The sequence below is a fragment of the Orbicella faveolata genome, unplaced genomic scaffold (genome assembly GCF_042242905.1).
Source record: "Orbicella faveolata isolate gen_17 unplaced genomic scaffold, um_ofav_v1 contig_4, whole genome shotgun sequence".
NCBI classification, from domain to species: Eukaryota; Metazoa; Cnidaria; class Anthozoa; order Scleractinia; family Merulinidae; genus Orbicella; species Orbicella faveolata.
The window spans coordinates 12,159,703-12,184,168 of record NW_028301569.1 but is presented as its reverse complement, the minus strand read 5'-3'; the positions used below and the strand labels follow the sequence as shown (position 1 = coordinate 12,184,168).

At 45.6% G+C, this 24,466-nt stretch overlaps 1 pseudogene; it reads right to left on the bottom strand.

Moving 5' to 3' along the window:
- Window positions 1-318: 318 nt before the first annotated feature.
- Window positions 319-24,466, bottom strand: LOC149101441 (uncharacterized; annotated as a pseudogene).

Here is a 24,466-nt window from a genome sequence, read left to right as displayed (position 1 = left end):
AGCCCGGTACTTGCGGGTTGTTTGCCTTGGCGAACCTGTTGCTCACCATAGAGATTCAACCCCGCATCCCCCTTTCTACGAAGAGGTGCTTTTCGTAGTCTGTGAAGAGCTCAAGCTCGACCCTAGTCTTTTTCAAGAGCGCGTCCCAGGAGAGGCCTGGCGACGTGAAATAGTGCGCCGGATCTAGCCCGTACTGATCAAGGCACAGTTTTCGGAAGTTCTCAAACACATCCGCCAGCAGCGCGACGTCAGTTTTCACGTAAAGATCGTGGTAATCGCCCAGCGTTTTGCATCCAAAGGCCCCCCAGACGGCCTGGGCGTGCGCGTACTCTTCGTCTGTTATGTGCTCGTCGTTCAGCTTGCTGTAAAACTTCTCTTTCTCCGGAAGCCTTGTCTCGCTGAACCTTTCCCTTGAGTTCATGTACTCGTAAGGATGGATCCCTTTTTTGTAAAGCAGGTCGCTGCCTTTCGAAATCGTTGATGTTATTTTCAAAGCCTCCTTCGGTGTTGCTCTTACAAGTGAATCAAGGCTCCCTTGCAAAAAGTTCAAGCTGTCGATGAAACGAAGATTACCGACCGAGAATGTGATATATTTCTCCATGTTGTTGGCGACACATTTCACCTCTTTCTCCAGCTTCGACATCGCTTGCATCAAGTGGTGCGCGTCGTAGCCCCTCAGGTTGTGGAATACGACTGGTATTGGGTCAGTCTTGGGGTTAATTCTCAGTTTCTTGTTACATTCGCTGTGCGCGGCTCCGCGAAACCTGCCAGTTATGTGGCAATGGTCCTTTACTGCGTCTCTGAAGTTTTTCTGAAGTAAAGGGTTTCCACAGTACTTGCAGTTTTCCTGTGATCCGGCTTCCAACTTGTCTTTTACATCTTCCAGCCTTTTCAGCCTTTGAAACCCCCACTTCTCCTTCTCTTTCTGTGCCATGTAGAAACATTTTTTGTGGCCTTGCCCCCAGTAAACCCATTTTTCTCTTACACCGTCTTCATCCGGTTCTTCTTCAAAGTTCCAAACAGGCAAAGAATCCATGAATTCGTCTTTTATCAGAGCTTTGTTGCACACGTGGCAATCGACCGCTTTCTTGAAGTCTTCCCAGTCCTTCCACGTCATTTCAATCGGCTTTGGTGTGGCCAAACTCTCTCTTATTTTCTCTTCCTCCTGCATAATGGCACCTAAAAACTCCCCAACCGCATTTTCACCCCTGTAAGTGTTGGAACCTACCACTTCACCATCGCTTCTCACAACAAGGTAAGAATAGCCGCATGCCTCGTGTCTTTCGGTCTTCTCTGTGTAGCTTGTTTGCGTTCTCTCACGCTCACAGCCATTAATCTTTCTGACAAGAGCCTCAAAATCCGCGTAAATAGTGAAGGGCATCTTCATCTGTTTTTTGAAGTTTTCGAAGGAAAGGGTGTTTTCCCCCTCTTTCGGCATCACAATCCTTGTCGGCCTGCCGTTCACGCCGTTGCAATATTTTTTGTGTTCCACGAGAAAGTCTGCTCTTGAGAAACCGGTCAAGCACAGCATGCAAAAGTGCTTTGCGTCTCTGTGCTTTGTCTGATCGAAAAGCAAAGCGCTTTCTCTTTTTACGAAACAGTAATGCTGAAGTTCCCCTTTCTCGATTAACATCAAGTTTATCCGCGGCACGTTCGCTTGTTTTCGGCTAATCCGGTGCACAATCACATAATCGTTTTCCCAGCCAAATACGTTTATTGCGAGTTTCGGGTTTTGTGCCTCGAGCTTTTCTATCTGTTTTACCGGCGTCGGGAAATCGATTCCTGTGTAGTTGATGCCGTCATTTACCGGATATTTGCTTGGTTTTTGCGGGTCTTTCCCGTTTTTCGGAGGGAATAAAGCGGCTCTGAGTGCCCACTTCAAACATTCGTTGTCTTTGTTTTTTACGTTGATTATTGCCTTCTTTTTCGCCAGTTTGGCGGGAAGTGGCAAATAGGTCCCTCCGCGAAGTGGCTGGTAGCGCGCAACATTTACGTACGCGACCTGTATCCCTTCAACCGCCCAGCCTGATCCCATCTCGGACCAGTGTTCTATTTCTCCTTTTGCGTTTTCAATGAATTCGTCAAATTTTTGTTTTATCAGGTCTCCATCGTTCTTTTTGAAAACGTGCGGTTCATCGTCTTTGAAATAATGCTCCATAAATTGCGTTAGGTCATTTCTTTCTATTGAGAACTTCACTTGTAACCCGAAACTTACTTTAACGCTTTTTAACCTTAGGGTTTCTTGTTCGACCAAATCGGTGATGTTTTCTTTGTTCTCTCTTGCGAACCTCAAAAGATCTTTATTGTTTGGGTTCCTTTCGGATATGCCCATTCTCCACACACGGAGCCATTCTTGGAAATTGTTTTGGGATATTTTAAACCCGTCGTATAAAGCGTGAACCTCGGGTGTCAACGGCTCAGGAAGGTTTGTTCTTTCCTCCCTCGGTATTTGGCCGTAGAACATTTTCAGAACATCGGACGAGTATCTTGCGGCAGCCATGTCGGCGCAGTATGCACTGAGCGTGCGCTTCTCCAATAGGAAAATTTTCTGGCGCACTTTGTATTTACAAGTGAAGGGCACATCCGCGCATATTGATTATGGACGATGGACCCGCTTTTTCATCAAATTTTACTAAAACGCAGCCACGGCTCTGGCGCACACAGCTCACACGGCTCTGGCGCGGCGCTCGCGGATCTGGCGCACACGGCTCTGGCGCAGCGCTCGCAGATCTGGCGCACACGGCTCTGGCGCAGCGCTCACGCGTTCTCGCACACACACATATAAAGTGGGGGTTCTGGTCGCACACAGCTCACACCGCTCTGGCGCGGCGCTCGCGGATCTGGCGCACACACAGCTCACACGGCTCTGGCGCAGCGCTCACACACACATATAAAGTGGGGGTTCTGGCCGCAAGCGAGCGCACACAGTGAAAGCGTAACGCAACTCCGAATCTTCAGATGAGGAGTTGCGTTACGCTTTCACTGTGTGCGTGAGCGCTGCGCCAGAACCCCCACTTTATATGTGTGAACTAAGGGCATCAGTAGTTAGTTTAGAGAGGGACCCTCCCTCTCGACGTTGCGTGACAAGGAGAGGGTCAAAACAGGACTATCTTGCTTCTGGATAGTCATTGAGGGTGTGACCGTTAAAACTACGGAAATTATTTATTTATTATTCCTAAAGTATTAGCTTACCTCGACTTCCTTTAATAATGAAAACTTTTAGCACAAGGACTGGCGTGTTACTTTTTATCTGGTCAGACTGATTTTAAAGTACAAGCCAGCAGGTGCAAGTCAAGGAGGAATATGTGTTGTTATTGTTTGCAGTGAAATGGACACATTGAGGAGAGTTTCTGGTTCTCTGTTCATCAAATTTAAAGGCTTCAGTCATCACTGGCGCGCCTGAGCCCACAGGGAAGAACTGTTCTGAATCTTCTAGTAAATTCACGGACTTGAATAAACTTCCATTGGCCGTGTGTGTAGTTTCCACAGATCCTTGAGTGACATGAATCAACTTCTGGACCTGTACCTAATCAGGAGCCGGTCATGTGCTCCTGACCTAATCAATGAGATTGTGGATTCCAAGAAGTTTCTCGGTTTCTCGAAACGCACACATTCGCCAAAAATATTCTTCACGTATGTCTCAATGCGATAAAATCTGAAGGACTTTTAGTGGCTTTTGATATTCTTGTTACACTGTATGAGCGGTATGACCGTAACTGCGTGCCGGCACAAATTCCACCGTATTGAAGAACGAACTCGCGCGGGGCGTCTTTAACTCATTCAGCTTACTTCGATTCTTCTTTGATAAGTGCGTTGTTTGCTTGGTTATCGATACAACATTAACTTTTCGTGGAAATAGATAGCCTCTTACTGGCTGGTGACGGCATAAAGCTTGTAATCCCTAACATCGTTCCAATATGTATATACTATTGGGACCTTTTTTACTTCGTTTGGCGGGTTAACTGGCCAATCTTCTCTTATTAATGCGTGATTTCGCACATCAACAACAAAGACCTTGTTATTAAAATTTGACTCATTTTGAACGGTGAAAAAATGGTTTCAAATGTTTGTTTCCCTTGAAAAATCGCTCCAGCGTAACACTGAGCGGCGAGAAGATGGAAAGTGCGATTTAAAAGTTTGGTGTTTCTTTTTCGCTTTTTTTTAAACCCTTGTCGGCGATTTTTTTTAAGTTAAATACTACTTTTAAAGCTTTTCAAATGTAAAAGACATTAATAGGCTCTGATTGTCCTGTCTCAAGCCAACAAAAATGGTCTTACGTACTTCAGCGTATTGCGTTACATTGCAAATTTCAAAGGGGCTGAATTGCAATTTTCTCGATTTTTGATCGGCGTTCATGCAAAATTGCTGGTAGATCCCACAAAAATGAAACTGTAGGCCTACAATTCATTGGCTGAACTATCTTTTACTAGAATATCAGACAGTTTGAAACACTACCGGTCAGCGTTTTTCCTCACTGAATTTGCATAACTTTTGAGTTTTGTTTTAATTAGAAAAGTATGTCTACTTAATCGGGGCTCAGTTCGGCCAGAAAACACAAGAAATAAAAACAATCACTATCTCTTGATTAAGGAAGAATCAATGTATACATTTAAAGTTGAGAGCGTTTCACAGCGATGTAAACGACTGTGTAGCAAGAAGCTGAAAAGTGTAAAATTTCGGATTATCGCGAAGTGAAATCTAAGCTTTCGGTGCATGCGACGACCGTTTTTCGTGAATTTCTGCCCTTATATTGGATATTTAAAAAAACTAACTTGATTTCCTTCAGTTACTTACCTAGGCCTTCAAACTGGCAAACTATGAGCAAAATCGATTTTTCGACCGTGGCCACATTTTTAGAATTTTCTTCGATTTTTACTGACATTTACTCTTAAGATTCATAGAGTAGCGGAGACCGCCTTGCGCGCATCGTCATTTTCACCAACTTTGACTCGATTTCCCGGAACTTGAGGGATATTTTGTAGTCTCGGGGACTTTAAAGTAACTTCTGATGGCCTTGGTTTGCAGTGAAATGGACACAGCAAAACTTTTTTAACGCTCACTTTCGAGCTTTTATGCCGAAATATAGCCCCACTTCACTTTAAGACTGATAGAGTAGCCGATACCGCCTTGCGTGCATCGTGCTTTTGACCAACTTCGGCTCGATTTCCCTGAACTTGGGGGATATTCTCCAGTTTCGAAGACTCTAAACTAAATCCTGATGGCCTTGGTTCGCAGTGAAATAGACACAGCAAAAGTTTTTGAACGCTTACTTTCGAGCTTCTGGGCCGAAATATAGTTCCACCTTACTTTAAGACTCATAAAGTAGCCGAGACCGCCTTGAAAGCATCGTGATTTTGACCAACTTCGGCTCAATTTTTCGGAACTCGGGGGATATTTTCCAGTCCCGGGGACTTTAAACTAACTCCTGATGGTCTTGGTTTTCAGTGAAATGGACACAGCAAAACTTTTTGAACGCTCCGTTTCGAGCTTCAGGGCCGAAATATAGCCCCACTTCACTTTAACACTCATAGAGTAGCCGCGACCGCCTTGCACGCATCATGATTTTGACCAAACTCGGCCCGATTTCCCGAAACTTAGGGGATATTTTCCAGTCCCGGGGAATTTAAACTAACTCCTAATTGCCTTGGTTTGCAGCGAAATGGACAGAGCAAAACTTTTTTAACGCTCACTTTCGAGCTTCTGGGCCGAAATATAGCCTCGCTTTAATTTAAGACTGATAGAGCGGCCGAGACCGCCTTGCGTGCATCGTGATTTTGACGAACTTTGGCTTAATTTCCTGGAATTTAGGGGATATTTTCCAGTCCAAGGGAGTGTAAACTAACTTCTGATGGCCTTGGTTTGCAGTGAAATGGACACAGCAAAACTTTTTGAACGCTCGATTTCGAGCTTCTGGGCCGAAATATAGCTCCACTTTACCTTAAGACTGATAGAGTAGCCGAGACCGCCTTAAGCGCATCGTGATTTTGACCAACTTTGGTTTAATTTTCCGGAACTTGGGGGCTCTTTTCCAGTCCCGGGGACTCTAAACTAATTGGTGATGGGCTTGGTTTTAGTGAAATGGACCCAGGTAAAACGATCGCACGCTCGGTTTTGAGCTTTTAGGCCGAAGTATAGCCCCTTTAAGACTAAAAAAGTGGCCGAGACCGTCTTGCGCGCATCGTGATTTTGACCAACTTCGCCTTGATATCTCGAGACTTGGGGGATATTTTCCAGCCCCGGGGACTCTAAACTAATTCCTGATTGCCTTGGTTTGCAGTGAAACGAACACAACAAAACTTTTTGAACGCTCACTTTCGAGCTTCTGGGCCTAAATATAGCCCCATTTCACTTGAAGACTGATCGAGTAGCCGAGACCGCCTTACGCGCATAGTGATTTTGACCAACTTCGGCTCGATTGCCTGCAACTTGGGAGATATTTTCCAGTCCTGGGGACTCTAAACTAAGTCCTGATGCCCTTGGTTTGTAGTGAAATGGACACAGCAAAACATTTTGAACACTTACTTTCGAGCTTCTGGGTAGAAATATAGCCCCACTTTACTTTAAGACTGTTAGAGTAGCCGAGACCTCCTTACGCGCATCGTGATTTTAACCAACTTTGGCTCGATTTCCCGGAACTTTCGGTATATTTTCCAGTCCTGGGGACTCTAAACTAATTGGTGATGGCCTTGGTTTTTAGTGAAATGGACACAGGTAAAACTATCGCACGCTCGGTTTCCAGCTTCTAGGCCAAAATAAAGCCCCACTTCACTTTAAGACTAAAAGAGTAGCCGAAAGCGACTTGCGCGCATCGTGATTTTGACCAACTTCGGTTTGATTTCCCGGAACTTGCTGGATATTTTCCAGTCCCGGGGACTCTAAACTAACTCCTGATGGGCTTGGTTTGCTGTGAAATGGACACAGCAAAACTTTTTGAACAATCACTTTCGCGCTTCTGGGGCGAAATATAGCCCCATTTAACTTTAAGACTGTTAGAGTAGCCGAGACCGCCTTACGCACATCGTGATTTTAAACAACTTTGGCTCGATTTCCCGGAACTTGGGTGATATTATCCAGTCCCGCGGACTCTAAACTAATTGATGATGGCCTTGGTTTTTAGTGAGATGGACACAAGTAAAACGATCGCACGCTCGGTTTCAAGCTTCTAGGCCGAAATATAGCCAAATTTCACTTTAAGACTCATAGAGTAGTCGAGACCGCCTTGCGCGCATCGTGATTTTGACCAACTTCGGTTTGATTTCCCGGAACTTGCTGGATATTTTCCAGTCCCAGAGACTCTAAACTAACTCCTGATGGGCTTGGTTTGCAGTGCAATTGACACAGGTAAAACGATCGCACGTTCGGGTTCGAGCTTCTGGGCTGAAATATAGCCCCACTTCACTTTAAGACTGAAAAAGTAGCCGAGACCGCCTTACGCGCATCGTGATTTTGACCAACTTCGGCTCGATTTCCCGGAACATGGGGGATATTTTCCAGTCGCGGGCACTCTAAACTAACTGCTGATGGACTTGGGTTGCAGTGAAATGGACATAGCAAAACTTTTTAAACTCTCACTTTCGAGCTTTTGGGCCGAAATATAGCCCCACTTCAAAACTTTGGCTCGATTTGTCGGAACTTGGATGATATTTTCCACTCCCGAGGACTCTAAACTAACTCCTGATAGCCTTAGTTTTCAGTGAAATGGACACAGGCAAAAGGAGCGCACGCTCGGTGTCGAGCTTCTAGGCCGAAATGTAGCCCCACTTTATTTTAAGACTGAAAGAGTAGGCGAGACCGCCCTACGGGCATCGTGATTTTGGGCAACTTTGGCTTGATTTGCCGGAACTTGGGGGATATTTTCCAGTCCCGAGGTCTCTAAACTAAGTCCTGATGGCCTTAGTTTTCAGTAAAATGGACAGAGGCAAAAGGACCGCACGCTGGGTGTCGAGAATCTAGGCCGAAATATAGCCCCACATCATTTTGACGAAAAGAGTAGCCGAGACCGCCTTAAGCGCATCGTGATTTCGAGCAACTTTGGCTCTATTTGCCCGAACTTGGGGACCATTTTCCAGTCGCGGGGACTCTAAACTAACTCCTGATGGCGTTAGTTTTCAGTTAAACGGACAAAGGGAAAAGGAGCGCACGCTTAATTTTAAGCTTCTAGGCCGAAATATGGCCCGACTTCATTTGAAGACTGAAAGAGTAGCCGAGATCGCCTTATGCGCATCGTGATTTTGAGCAACTTTGGCTCGATTTGCCGGGGCTTGGGGGATATTTTCCAGTCCCGGGCACTCTAAACTAACTCCTGATGGCCCTAGTTTTTAGTGAAATGGACACAGGGAAAAGGAGCGCACGCTCGGTGTCAAGCTTCTAGATTGAAATATAGCCCCACTTCATTTTAAGACTCAAAGAGTAGCCGAGACTGCCTTACGCGCATCGTGCTTTCGAGCAACTTTGGCTTCATTTCCCGGAGCTTGGGGGATATTTTCGAGTTTCGGGGACTCCAAACTAACTGCTGATGGCCTTAGTTCTCAGTGAAATGGACACAGGGTAAAGGAGCGCACGCTCGGTGTCGAGCTTCTAGGCCGAAATATAGCCCCGCTTCATTTTAAGACTGAAAGAGTAGCATGGACCGCGTCACGCGCATCGTGCTTTTGAGGAACTTTGGCTTGCTTTGCCGGAACTTGGGATATATTTTCCAGTCTTGGGTACTCTAAACTAACTACTGATGGCCTTAGTTTTCAGTGAAATAAACACAGCGAAAAGGAGCGCATGCTCGGTGTCGACCTTCAAGGCCGAAATATAGCCTTACTTCCTTTTAAGACTGAGAGAGTAGCCAAGACCGCCTCACGAGCATCGTGATTTTGAGGAACTTTGGCTCCATTTGCCGGAACTTGGGGCACAGGTAAAAGGAGCGCACGCTCGGTGTCGAGCTTGTAGGCCGAAATATAGCCCCACTTCATTTTAAGACTGAAAGAAGGGCCGAGACCGCCTTACGCGCATCGTGATTTTGAGCAACTTTGGCTTAATTTGCCGGAAATTGGGGGATATTTTCCCGTCGCGGGGACTCTAAACTAACTTCTGATGACCTTAGTTTTCAGTGAAATGGACACAGGTAAAAGGAGCGCACGCTCGGTGTCGAGCTTGTAGGCCGAAATATAGCCCCACTTCATTTTAAGACTGAAAGAGTCGCCGAGACCGCCTTACGCGCTTCGTGATTTTGAGCAACTTTGGCTTAATTTGCCGGAAATTGGGGGATATTTTCCCGTCCCGGAGACTCTAAACTAACTTCTGATGACCTTAGTTTTCAGTAAAATTGACACAGGTAAAACGAGCGCACGCTCGGTGTCGAGCTTGTAGGCCGAAATATAGCCCCACTTCATTTTAAGACTGAAAAAGTCGCCGAGACCGCCTTACGCGCAGTGTGATTTTGAGAAACTTTGCCTCGATTTGCCGGAAAGTGGGGGATATTTTCCAGTCTGAGAGACTCTAAACTAACTCCTGATGGTCCCGGTTTATAGTGAACTGGACACAGCAAAACTTTTTGAACGCTTGCTTTGGAGCTTCTGGGCCAAAATGTATAGGCCCATTTCACTTTAAGACTCATAGAGCAGCAGAGACCGCCTTCCGCGCTTCGTGATTTTGACCAACTTCGGCTCGATTTCCCGGAATTTGAGGGATATTTTCCAGTCCCGGGGTCTCTAAACTAACTCCAGATGGCCATGGTTTGCGGTAAAATGGACACAGCAAAACTTTTTGAACGCTCACTTTCGAGCTTCTGGGCCGAAATATAGCTCCACTTCACTTTAAGTCTGAAAGAGTAGCCGAGACCGCCTTGCGCGGGTCGTGATTTTGACCAACTTCGGCTCGATTTCCCGAAACTTGGGAAATATTTTCCAGTCGCGGGGTCTCTAAACTAACTCCAGATGCCCTTGGTTTGCGGTGAAATGGACACAGCAAAACTTTTTGAACGCTCACTTTCGAGCTTCTATGCCGAAATATAGCCCCACTTCACTTTAAAACTGATAGAGGAGCCGAGACCGCCTTACGTACATCGTGTTTTAGCCCATCTTTGGCTCCATTTCCCAGGACTTGGGTGCTATTTTCTAGTTATTTATATTATACGGGTATTTTCACTCCCGGGGACTCTAAACTACTTCCTAATGGCCTTGGTTTGCAGTTAACTGGACACAGGAAAACATTTTGATTGCTCACTTTCAAGCTTTTGTTCCGAGATGTAGCCCCACTTTACTTAAAGACTCATAGAGCAGCCGAAACCGCCTTCAGAGCGACGTGATTTTGACCAATTTCGGCTTGATTTCTGGGAACTTGGGGCATATTTTCCAGTCCTGGGGACTCTAAACTAACTCCTAATGGCCTTGGTTTGCAGTGAAATTGACACAGCAAAACCTTTTTTAACGCTCGGTTTCGAGCTTCTGGGTCAAAATGTAGCCCAACTTCACTTTAAGACTGATAGAGAAGCCGAGACCACGTTGCACGCATCGGGATTTTGACCAACTTCGGCTGGATTTTCCAGAATTTGGGGGATATTTTCCAGTCCCGGGTCCCTAAACTAACTCCTGATGGCCTTGGTTTGCAGTAAAATCGATACAGCAAAACTTTTTGAACGCTCGCTTGCGAGCGTCTGGACCGAAATATTGCCCCACTTTACTTTAAGACTCTTAGAGCAGCCAAGACCGCGTTGCCCGCATCATTATTTTGACCAACTTCGGCTCGATTTCCCGGAACTTGGGGGATATTTTCCAGTCCCGGGGACCCTAATTAACTCCTGATGGCCTTGGTTTGCAGTGAAATGGACAGAGGAAATCTTTTTTAACGCTCGGTTTCGAGCTTCTGGGCCGAAATATAGCCCCACTTCACTTTAAGACTGAAAGAGGAGGCGAGACCGCCTTGAGCGCATCGTGAATTTGACCAACTCCGGATTGACTTCCCGGAACTTGGGAGATATTTTCCAGTCCCGGGACCCCAAATTGACTCCTGATGGCCTTGGTTTGAAGTGAAATGGACACAGGAAAACCTTTTAAACGCTCACGTTCGAGCTTCTGGGCCGAAATATAGCCCCACTTCACTTTAAGACTGATTGAGTAGTCGAGACCGCCTTACATTCGCTGTGATTTTGACCAACTTTGGCTCGAATTCCCGAATTTGGGGGATATTTTCCAGTCCCGGGGACTCTAAACTAACCGGTGATGACCTTGGTTTTTATTGAAATGGACACAGGTAAAATGATTCCACGCTCGGTTTCGAGCTTCTCGGTTTAAATATAGCCCCACTTCACTTTAAGAATGAAAGAGTAGCCGAGACCGCCTTTTGCGCTTCGTGATTTTTACCAACTTCTGCTCGATTTCGGGGAACTTGGAGGATATTTTCCAGTCCCGGGGACTTTAAACTAACCACTGATTGCCCTGGTTTTTCGTAAAACAGACACAGGTAAAACGATTGCATGCTCAGTTTCGACCTTCTAGGCAGAAATATAGCTCCGCTTTATTTTAAGACTGAAGCCAGGTGGCCAAGTCACCTTACGCACATCGTCATTTTGTTCGCTTGCCATTAGAATCGGAAATAACCGTTTCGATTTGATATACTGAGGAAACTTTTGCGAGAAAGATCTTTAATGACGGAGGAAATCCTTTATTTCGACAGGAGTAAATGTGTTGTTTTGCTAAGATCAACAGATGGTTGAGAAGATAAAAGTCTACTTGTCTGTTCCAAAGTCCAAACATTTTGTCAACATCTGATAGTGCTTCGATTTTTATTTCTATCGTATTTAGCCAGTTAATTAGTTCTCTCCAGAAATTGTCGGACTATTCACATTTTATTAGTAGATGTTCGATAGACTCACTTTCTTTTTTGCAGAAAGTGCACAGACGAAGTTACTAGGCCAATTTTGTGGAGAAACTTGTTTGTCGCTAAATATCTATGTGATATCTTGTATTGGAATTCACGGGATGTAGAATCAATAGCTACTTTGAAGGGAATTCGATATATCTCTTCCCATTCCAGTGTCTCGCTGTATGTCTCTGTATACCTTAGCTGTGTATAGTTGGTACACTCTCGTTCTTTGAGCGAACTTCGTTATAAATGCTCTTGGATATGACCTTATCCAAGTTTACATTGTGGCCATTTAGGTGTAACTGTGCGTTACGGGAAAACGTAGAGTTTTTTGAAAAATTATTGCAGGTTTTTAAATGTTGTCGCCACTGTGCAGGTAATGCGTCTATGATCGCCATTACCTGAAACTTTTCTTTGGATGTAAGCGAAGAGCTTGTAATAATTTGAAACCCTGTGAATACTGCATTTTCCTTAGTCGTAAGATCCCCAAGTGTAATGATTCCTTTTGTAAATAACTCTTCGTATAAAATGGACCTACCTTGTATACAAATAAACTCGTTGTTCCAAATCACTGTATTGTGTATTTCTTGACAAAGTGCTTGCTCAGATATTCTACTCGCGCATGAATATTCTGCAAAACATCGCAGACATTCTTCATAATAAATGGGTAAATTAATAGGCAATTTCTTTAAGTGAAAAGCACAGCGCAGAAGTAGTTCCGACCCCACATTTTTTAGGTAATGGGAAAGAATAATCTTCCAATTACTTTGTTGACCATCGGCAAATTTCTTGCAACACATGATCCTTTGGCTTTTAATAATCGATTCTACATGAGGCGCTTTTAGTCCACCTTTATCGATATCACTTACAAGTGATAAACGTTTGACTTTATCTTTTCCTTTCCAGATGAACTGGAAGAGTAATCTGTTGACTTCCATTACGGGATCTTTTTGCACACAAATTAAACTGGCTCGGTACATGAACAATGGTGTCACAAACGTCTTTACAATCTGAATTCTTCCTAGAATGGTAAGGTCCCTCCACTTTCCAAGGTGATTGCCTTGGTTTTTCGTAAAACAGACACAGGTAAAACGATTGCATGCTCAGTTTCGACCTTCTAGGCAGAAATATAGCTCCACCTTATTTTAAGAATGAAGCAAGGTGGCCAAGCCACCTTACGCGCATCGTCATTTTGACCAACTTCGGCTCGATTTCCTGGAACTTCGGGGATATTTAGAAGTCCCGGGGACACTAAAGTAACCGGTGATGGCCTTGGTTTTTAGTGTAATGGACACAGGTTAAACGATCGCACGCTCTGTTTCCAGCTTCTAGGCTGAAATGTAGAAACACTTTACTTTAAGATTTAAAGAGTAGCCAAGACCTCCTTGCGGGCATCGTAATTTTGAGCAACTTTGGCTCGATTTGCCGGAACGTTGGTGATATTTTCCAGTCCCGAGGACTTTAAATTAACTCTTGATGACGTTAGTTTTCAGTGAAATGGACACAGGCAAAAGGAGCGCACGTTGGGTGTCGAGCCTCTAGGCCGAAATATACTCCCACTTCATTTTAAGACTGAAAGAGTGGCCGAGACCGCCTTACGCGCAACGGGATTTTGAGCAACTTTGGTCGATTTGCCGGAACTTGGGGGATATTTTCCAGTCCCGGGGACTTTAAACTAACTCCTGATGGCCTTGGTTTGCAGTGAAATAAACATAGCCAAACTTTTTGAACGCTCACTTTAAGACTGAAAGAGTAGCTAAGACCTTCTTGCGCGAATCGTAATTTTGACCAACTTGGGCTCGATTTACCTGAACTTGGGGGATATTTTCTAGTCTCGGGGACTCTAAACTAACTCCTGATTGCCTTGGTTTGCAGTAAAATGGACACAGCAAAACTTTTTGAACGCTTAATTTCGAGCTTCGGGGCCGAAATACAGCCCCACTTCACTTTAAGACTGAAAGAATAACCGAGAACGCCTTACGCGCATCGTGATTTTCACCAACTTTGGCTCGATTTCCTTGAACTTGGGGGATATTTCCCAGTCCCGGGGACTCTAAATTAATCGGTGATGGCCTTGGTTTTTAGCCAAATAGACACAGGTAAAACGATCGCATACTCGGTTTCGAGCTTGTAGGCCGAAATATTGCCCCATTTCACTTTATAACTTAAAGAGTAGCCAACACCGCCTTACGTGCATCGTAATTTTGACCAACTTCGGCTCGATTTCCTGAGACTTGGGGGAAATTTTTCAGTCTCGGGGACTCTAAACTAACTCTTGATTGCCTTGGTTTGATGTGAAATTGACACGGGTAAAACGAGCGCACGCTCGGCTTCGAAATATAGCCTCACTTTACTTTAAGTTTAAAAGAGCAGCCGAGACCGCCTTGCGCACGTCGAGATTTTGAACAACTTCGGCTCGATATCCCGGAACTTGGGGGATATTTTCCAGTCCCGGGGACTCTATATTAACTCCTGATGGCCTTGGCGTGCAGTGAAATGGACAGAGCAAAACTTTTTGAACGCTGACTGTCGAGCTTCTGGGCCGAAATATAGCTCCACCTCATTTTAAGACTGAAACACTAGCCGAGACCGTCTTGTGCGCATTGTGATTTTGACCAACTTTGGCTCGATTTCCCGGAACTTGGGGGATATTTTCCAGTCCCGGGGATTCTAAACTAACTTATGATGGACTTGGTTTGCAGTGAAATGGACACAGTAAAACTTTTTCAATGCTCACTTTCAAGCTTATGGGCCGAAATATAGCCGTACTTTAGTTTAAGACTTATAGAAGAGCTGAGACCCCCTTGCGCGCATCGTAATTTTGACCAACTTGGGCTCTATTTCCCGGTATTTGGTAGATATTTCGCAGGCCCGAAGACTCTAAACTAACTCTTGATGGCCTTGGTTTGCAGTGAAATGAACACAGCAAAACCTTTTGAACGCTCACTTTCGAGCTTCTGGGCCGAAATATAGCCCTATTTAACTTTAAGACTCATAGAGTACCCGAGACCGCCTTACGCGCATCATAATTTTGACCAACTTCCGCTCGATTTCCCGGAACTTGGGCGATATTTTCCAGTCCTGGGAACTCTAAACTAGCTCCTGATGGCCTTGGTTTGCAGTGCAATGGACACAGTAAAACTTTTTGAATGCTCACTTTCGAGCTTTTATGCCGAAATATAGCCCCACTTCACTTTAAGACTTATAGAGTAGCCGAGACCGCCTTGCGCGCATCGTGATTTTGATAACCTTGGACTCGATTTCCCGGAACTTGCGGGAAATTTTGCAGTCCCGGGGACTCTAAAGTAACTCCTGATTGATTTGGTTTACAGTGAAATGGACACAGCAAAACTTTTTGAACGCTCACGTTCGAGCTTCTGGGTCCGCATATAGCCCCACTTCACTTTAAGACTCACAGAGTAGTCGAGACCACCTTGCGCGCATCGTGATTTTCACAAATTTCAACTTGATTTCCTGCAACTTAAGGGATTTTTTTCCTGTCCCGGGGACTCTAAACTAACCCCTGATGGCCTTGGTTTCTACTGAAATAAACACAGGAAAACTTTTTGAACGCTCACTTTCGAGCTTCTGGGCCGAAATATAGCCCCATTTAACTTTAAGACTGTTAGAGTAGCCGTGAGCGCCGTGCGCGTTTCGGAATTTTGACCAACTTCGGCTGGATTTTCTGGAACTTGGGAGAAATTTTCCTGTCCCGGGGATCATAAACTAACTCCTAATGGCCTTGGTTAGGAGTGAAATGGACACAGGAAAACTTTTTGAACGCTCGGTTTCGAGCTTCTGGGTCAAAATATAGCCTCATTTCACTTTAAGACTCATAGAGTAGCCGAGACCGCCTTGCGGGCATCGTGATTTTGACCAACTTGGGATCGATTTCTTTGAACTTGGGGGATATTTTCCAGTCCCAGGGACTCTAAACTAACTCCTGATGACCTTGTTTTGGGGTGAAATGGACACAGGAAAACTTTTTGAACGCTTACTTTCGAGCTCCTGGGCCAAAATATAGCCCCACTTCACTTTAAGACTCATAGAGTAGCCATAACCGCCTTTAGCGCATCGTGATTTTGACCAACTTCGGCTCGATTTTCCGGAACTTGGGGGATATTTTCCAGTCCCAGGGACTCTAAGCTAATTCTTAATGGCCTTGGTTTGCAGTGAGATGGACACAGGTAAAACGATGGCACGCTCGGCGTCGAGCTTCTAGGCCGAAATATAGCCCCGCTTTACTTTAAGACTTAAACGGTAGTCGAGAACGCCTTGCGCGCATCGTGATTTTGACCAACTTCGGGTCAATTTCCAGGAATTTGGGGGATATTTTCCAGTCCTTGGGACTCTAAACTGACTGCTGATAGCCTTGGTATGCAGTGAAATAGACACAGTAAAACTTTTTGAACGCTCACTTTCGAGCTTCTGGGCCCAAATGTAGCCCAACTTCACTTGAAGACTGATAGAGTAGTCGAGACCGCGTTGCGCGCATCGTGATTTTGACCAACTTTGGCTCGATTTTCCGGAACTTGGGGGATAATTCCCAGTCTCGCGGACTCTAAACTAACTCCTGATGGCCTTGGTTTGAAGTGAAATGGACGCAGGTAAAGCGATCGCAGGTACAGTTTCGAGGTTCTAGGCCGAAATATCGCCCCACTTCACTTTAAGACTGAAAGAGTGGGCGCGATCGCTTTCCGAGCAAAGTGATTTTGACCAACCTCAGCTCGATTTCTTGGATATTGAGGAATCTTTTCCAGTCCCAGGTATTTTGACCAACTTCGGTTTGATTTCTAGGAACTTCGGGGATATTTTCCAGTCCCGGGGACTCTAAACTAACTTTTGATGGCCTTGGTTTACAGTGAAATGGACACAGGAAAACTTTTTTAAGGCTCACTCTCGAGCTTGTGGACCGAAATATAGCCCCACTCTACTTTAAGACTGATAAAACAGCGGAGACCGCCTGTGGCGCATCGTGATTCTGACCAAATTTAGCTCGATTTCCCGGAACTTGGGGGGTATTTTCTAGTCCTGGGTAGTCTTAACTAGCTCCTAATGGCCTTGGTTTGTAGTGAAATAGACACAGGTAAAACGATCGCACGCTCGGTTTCAAGCGTCTGGGCCGAAATATAGCTCCACTTCACTTTAAGACTGAAAGAGTAGCCGAGACCGCCTTGCGCGCATCGCGATTTTGACCAACTTCTGTTCGATTTCCCGAAACTTGGGAAATATTTTCCAGTCCAGGGGTCTCTAAACTAACTCCTGATAACCTTGTTTTGCGGTGAAATGGACACAGCAAAACTTTTTGAACGCTTACTTTCGAGCTTCTGGGCGGAAATATAGGCTAACCTTAATTTAAGACTGATAGAGCGGCCGAGACCGCCTTTCGCGCATCGTGATTTTGACCAACTTTGGCTCAATTACCTAGAATATAGGGGATATTTTCCAGTCCCGGGGACCCTAAACTAACTCCTGATGGCCTTGGTTTGCAGTGAAATGGACACAACAAAACTTTTTGAACGCTCTTTTTCGAGCTTGTGGGCCGAAATATAGCCCCATTTCACTGTAAGACTGTTAGAGTAGCCGAGACCGCCTCACGCACGTGGGGATTTTGAACAACTTTGGCTCCATTTCCCGGAACTTGGGGGATATTTTCTAGTCCCTGGAACTCTAAACTAAGTTTTCATGGCCTTGATTTCCATAGAAATGGACACAGGGAAAACGATCGCACGCCCGGTTTGGAGCTTCTAGGCCGAAATATAGCTCCACTTCACTTTAAGACTGATCGAGTAGCCGAGACCGCCTTACGCGCATCGTGATTTTGACCAACTTCGGCTCGATTTCCTGCAACTTGGGGGATATTTTCCAGTCCTGGGGACTCTAAACTAACTCCTGAATCCTTTGGTTTGTAGTGAAATGGACACAGCAAAACATTTTAAACACTTACTTTCGAGCTTCTGGGTAGAAATATAGTCCCACGTTACTTTAAGACTGATAGAGTAGCCCAGACCTCCTTACGCGCATCGTGATTTTAACCAACTTTGGCTCGATTGCCCGGAACTTTCGGGATATTTTCCAGTCCTGGGGACTCCAAACTAACCGGTGATGGCCTTGGTTTTTAGTGAAATGGACACAGGTAAAACTATCGCACGCTCGGTTTCCAGCTTCTAGGCCAAAATAAAGCCCCACGTCACTTTAAGACTAAAAGAGTAGCCGAAACCGACTTGCGCGCATCGTGATTTTGACCAACTTCGGTTTGATTTCCCGGAACTTGGGGGATATTTTTCAGTCTCGAAGACACTAAATTAATTCCTGATGGCTTTAGTTTTCAGTGAAATGGACACAGGCAAAAGAAGCGCACGCTGGGTTTCGAGCTTCTAGACCGAAATATAGCCCCACATCACTATGACTAAAAGAGTCGCCGAGACCGTCTTAAGCGGATCGTGATTTCGAGCAACTTTGGCTCGATTTGGCGGAACTTGGGGAAGATTTTCCTGTCGCGGGGACTCTAAACTAACTCCTGATGGACTTAGTTTTCAGTGAAATAAACACAGCCAAAAGGAGCGGACGCTTAATGTTAAGCTTTTAGGCCGAAATATAGCCTGACTTCATTTGAAGACTGAAAGAGTAGCAAAAACCGCCTTACGCGGATGGTGATTTTGAGCAACTTTGGCTTGATTTGCCGGAACTTGGGGGATATTTTCCAGTCCCAGGGACGCTAAACTAACTCCTGATGGCCTTAGTTTTGAGTGAAATGGACACAGGCAAAAGGAGCGCACGCTGGGTGTCGAGCTTCTAGGCCGAAATATAGCCCCACTTCATTTTAAGACTGATAGAGTAGCCGAGACCGGCTTACGCACATAATGTTTTTGGGCAACTTTGGCTCGATTTGCCGGAGCTTGGAAGATATTTTCCAGTCTCGGGGACTGGAAACTAAGTCCTAATGGCCTTAGCTTTCAGTGAAATGGATACAGGTAAAAGGAGCGCAAGCTGGGTGTCGAGCTTCTGGGCCGAAATATAGGCCCACTTCATTTTAAGACTGAAAGAGTAGCCAAGACCGCCTTACGCGCATCGTGATCTTGAGCAACTTTGACTCAATTTGCCTGACCTTGGGGGATATTTTCCAGTCTCGAAGACACTAAATTAATTCCTGATGGCCTTAGTTTTAAGTGAAATGGACAGAGGTAAAAGGAGCGCTCGCTTGGTGTCAAGCTTCTAGACCGAAATACTGCCACACTTCATTTTGAGACTGAAAGAGTAGCCGAGACCGCCTTACCTGCATCGTGATTTTGAGCAACTTTGGCTCGATTTGCCGGAACTTGGGGGTATTTTCCAGTCCCGGGGACACTAAACTAACTCGTGATGGCCTTAGTTTTCAGTGAAATGGACACAGGTAAAAGGAGCGCAAGCTCGGTATCGAGCTTCTAGGCCAAAATATAACCCAACATTATTTTGAGACTGAAAGAGTAGCCGAGGCAACCTTAAGAGTATCGTGATTTTGAGCAACTTTGGCTCGATTTACCGGAACTTGGGGGATGTTTTCCAGTCCCAGGGAGTCTAAACTAACTCCTGATGGCCTTAGTTCTCATTGAAAAGGACACAGGGAAAAGAAGCGCACGCTCGGTGTCGAGCTTCTAGGCCGAAATATAGCCCCACTTCATTTTAAGACTGAAAGTGTGGCCGAGACCGCCTTACGCGCATCATGATTTTGAGCAACTTTGGCTTGATTTGCCGGAAATTTGGTGATATTTTCCAGTCCTGAGGAGTCTAAACTAACCCCTGATGGCCTTAGTTTTTAGTGAAATGGACACAGGCAAAAAGAGGGCACGCTCGGTCTCGAGGTTCTAGAGTGACCGAGACCGCTTTACGCGTAACGTGCGTACGATAGCATATGCTTCTTTGGTCACTGAGTACATTTTATTTTGGTTTTATTGTTATTATATTTTCCTTATTTTAATTAATGAACTTTTTGTAATAGTGTGCGATAGTGAAATATGTCTGTAAATAGTGTCAATTAATAAAAAATCTGAATCTGAAATCTGAGTAACTTTGGTCGATTTGCCGGAACTGGGGGGATATTTTCCAGTCCCGGGGACTCTAAGGTAACTCCTAGTGGCCTTAGTTTTCAGTGAAATGGACACAGGTAAAAAGAGCGCACGCTCGGTGTTGACCTGCTAGTCCGAAATATAGCCCCACTTCATTTTAAGACAGAAAGACTAGCAGGCACCACCTAAAGCGCATGTCATTTTTAGCAGCTTTGGCTCGATTTGCCGGATTTTGGGGGATATTTTCCAGTCCCGGGGACTCTAAACTAACTCCTGATGGCCTTAGTTTTCAGTGAAATGGACACAGCCAAAGAAGCGCAAGCTCGGTGTCAAGCTTTTAGATTGAAATATAACTTCACTTCATTTTAAGACTGAAGGAGTAGCCGAGACTGCCTTACGCGCATCGTGCTTTTGAGCAACTTGGGGGATATTTTCGAGTTTCGGGGACTCCAAACTAACTGCTGATGGCCTTAGTTTTTAGTGAAATGGACACAGGGTAAAGGAGCGCACGCTTGGTGTCGAGCTTCTAGTCCGAAATATAGCCCCGCTTCATTTTAAGACTGAAAGAGTAGCAGGGACTGCCTTACGCCCATCGTGCTTTTGAGCAACCTTGGCTCGCTTTGCCGGAACTTGGGGTATATTTTCCAGTCTTGGGTACTCTAAAGTAACTACTGATGGCCTTAGTTTTCAGTGAAATAAACACAGCCAAAAGGAGCGCACATTCGGTGTCGAGCTTCTAGGCCGAAATATAGCCCCACTTCCTTTTAAGACTGAAAGAGTAGCCGAGACCGCCTTACGCGGATCGTGATTTTAAGCAACTTTGGCTCCATTTGCCGGAACTTGGGAGATATTTTCCAGTCCCGGGGACTCTAAACTAACTCCTGGCGGCCTTAGTTTTCAGTGAAAAGCACACAGGAAAAAGGAGCGCATGCTCGGTGTCGACCTAATAGGCCGAAATATAGCCCCACTTTATTTTAAGACTAAAAGAGTGGCGGAGACCGCCTTACGCCCATCGTGATTTTGAGAAGCTTTGACTCGATTTGCCGGATCTTGGGGGATATTTTCCAGTACTGCGGACTCTAAACTAACTCCTGATGGCCTTAGTTTTCAGTGAAATGGACAGAAGCAAAAATAGCGCACGCTCGGTTTCGAGCTTCTAGGCCGAAATATAGCCCCTTTTCATTTTAAGACTGAAAGAGTAGCCGAGACCGCCTTAAGCGCATCGTGATTTTGACCAGCTTTGGCTTAATTTGCCAGAAATTGTGGGATATTTTCCAGTCCCGGGGACTCTAAACAAACTCCTGATGGCCTTACTTTACAGTGAAATGGACACAGGCAAAAGGAGCGCACGCTCGGTCTCGAGCTTGTAGGGCGAAATATAGCCCCACTTCATTTTAAGACTGAAAGAGTAGCCTAGACCGCCTTACGTGCATCGTGATTTTGAGCAATTTTGGCTCGATTTGCCGGAACTTGGAGAATATTTTCCAGTCCCGGGGACTCGAAGCTAACTCCTGATTGCCCTAGTTTTCAGTGAAATGGGCACAGGCAAAAGGAGCGCACGCTCGGTGTCGAGCTTGGAGGCCGAAATATAGCACTACTTCATTTTAAGACTGTAAGAAGGGCCGAGACTGCCTTACGCGCTTCGTGATTTTGAGCAGCTTTGGCTTAATTTGCCGGAAATTGGGGGTTATTTTCCCGTCCCGGGGACTCTAAACTAACTCCTGATAGCCTTAGTTTTCAGTGAAATGTACACAGGTAAAAGGAGTGCACGCTCGGTTTAGAGGTTCTAGGCCGAAATATAGCCCCACTTCATTTTAAGACTGAAAGAGTTTCCGAGACCGCTTACGCGCATCGTGATTTTGAGAAACTTTGACTCGATTTGCCGGAACGCGGAGGATATTTTCCAGTCTGAGGGACTCTAAACTAACTCCTCATGGCCCTGGTTTACTGTGAAATGGACACAGCAAGACTTTTTGAATGCTTACCTTCGAGCTTCTTGGCCAAAATATATAGCCCCATTTCACTTTAAGACTGATAGAGCAGCAGAGACCGCCTTGCGCGCATCGTGATTTTTACCAACTTCGGCTCGATTTGCCGGAACTTGGGGGATATTCTGCAGTCCCGGGGACTCTAAACTAACTCCAGATGTCCTTGATTTGCAGTGAAATGGACACGGCAAAACTTTTTGAACTCTGACTTTCGCGCTTCTAGGCCAAAATATAGCCGCAGTTCACTTAAAGACTCACAGAGTAGCCGAGACGGCCTTACGCGCATCGTGATTCTGACCAAGTTTGGCTCAATTTCCCGGAACTTGGGGGATATTTTCTAGTCCTGAGGAGTCTTAACTTGCTCGTGATGGCCTTGGTTTTCAGTGAAATAGACACAGGTAAAACGATCGCACGCTCGGTTTCAAGCTTCTGGGCCGAAATATAGCTCCACTTCACTTTAAGACTGAAAGAGTAGCCGAGACCGCCCTGCGTGCATGGTGATTTTGACCAACTTCGGCTCGTTTTCACGGAAATTGGGGGATATTTTCTAGTCCCGGAGTCTCTAAACTAACTCCAGATGGCCTTGGTTTGCAGTAAAATGGACACAGCAAAACTTTTTGAACGCTCACTTTCGAGCTTCTGGGCCGAAATATAGCCCCACTTCACATTAAAACTGATAGAGTAGCCGAGACCGCCTTACGCGCATCGTGTTTTAGGCCATCTTTGGCTCGATTTCCCAGGACTTGGGTGATATTTTCCAGTCCCGGGGACTCTAAACTATCTCCTGATGCCCTTGGTTTGCAGTGAAAAGGACACAGGGAAAACGATCGCACGCTCGGTTTCGAGCTTCTAGGCCGAAATATAGCCCCACTTCAGTTTAAGACTGAAAGAGTAGCCGGGACCGCCTTGCGCGCATCGGGATTTTGAGCAACTTCGGCTGGATTTCCCGGAACATGGGGGAAATTTTCCAGTCCCGGGGACTCTAAAGTAACTCCTGATGACCTTTGTTTGCAGTTAACTGGACACAGCAAAACTTTTTGATTGCTCACTTTCAAGCTTTGGGGCCGAGATGTAGCCCCACTTTACTTTAAGACTCATAGAGTAGCCGAAACCGCGTTCCAAGCGACGTGATTTTGACCAACTTCAACTCGATTTCTCGGAACTTGGGGCATATTTTCCAGTCCTGGGGACTGTAAACTAACTCCTAATGGCCTTGGTTTGCAGTGAAATTGACACAGCAAAACTTTTTTAACGCTCGGTTTCGAGCTTCATGGCCAAAATCTAGCCCCATTTTACATTAAGACTCATAAAGTAGCCAAAACCGCCTTGCGCGCATCGGGATTTTGACAAAATTCGGCTCGATTTCCCCGAACTGGGGGGATATTTTCGAATCCCGGGGACTCTAAAGTAACTCCTGATGGCCTTGGCTTGCAGTGAAATGGACACAGCAAAGTTTTTTGGACGCTCGGTTTCGAGCTTCTGGGCCGAAATATAGCCCCACTTCACTTTAAGACTCATAGAGTAGCCGACACCGCCCTGCGCGCATCGTGATTTTGACCGACTTCGGCTCGATTTCCCGGAACTTGAGGGATATTTTCCAGTCCCGGGGACTCGAAACTAACTCCTGATTGCCTTGGTTTACAGTGAAATGAACACAGGAAAACGTTTTGAACGCTCACTTTCGAGCTTGTGGGCCGAAATATAGCCCCACTTCACTTTTAGACTCATAGAGTAGCCGAGTACGCCTCGCGGCATCGTGCTTTTGACCAACTTCGGCTCAATCTCCCGGAACTTGGGGGAGATTTTCCAGTCCCGGGGACTCTAAGCTAATTCCTAATGGCCTTGGTTTGCAGTTAACTGGACTCAGCAAAACTTTTTGATTGCTCACTTTCCAGCTTTTTGGCCGAGATGTAGCCCCACTTTACTTTAAGACTCATAGAGTAGCGGAAACCGCCTTCCAAGCGACGTGATTTTGACCAACTTCGTCTCGATTTCTCGGAACTTGGGGCATATTTTCCAGTCCTGGGGACTCTAAACTAACTCCTAATGGCCTTGGTTTGCAGTGAAATTGACACAGCAAAACTTTTTTGACGCTCGGTTTCGAGCTTCTGGGTCAAAATATAGTCCCACTTCACTTTAAGACTGATAGAGTAGCCGAGACCGCCTTGCGCGCATCGGGATTTTCACCAACTTCGGCTCGATTTTCCGGAATTTGGGGGACATTTTCCAGTCCCGGGGACTCTAAACTAACTCCTGATGGCCTTGGTTTGCAGTGAAATGGACACAGCAAAACGTTTTGAACTCTTACTTTCGAGCTTCTAGGCCGAAATATAGCCCCACTTCACTTTAAGACTGAAAGAACAGCCAAGACCGCCTTACGCGCATCGTGATTTTCAGCAACTTTGGCTCGATTTCCTTGAACTTGATGGATATTTTCCAGTCTCGGGGACTCTAAACTAACCGGTGATGGCCTTGGTTTTTAGCAAAATCATCATTTATCCGTTCTCCAAGTGGAGAATTGGGCCGTAAGCTCTCTGCTCCCAGGCTGTTCTGTCCTCCGCAGCCGATGCTGCAGCTGCCCAT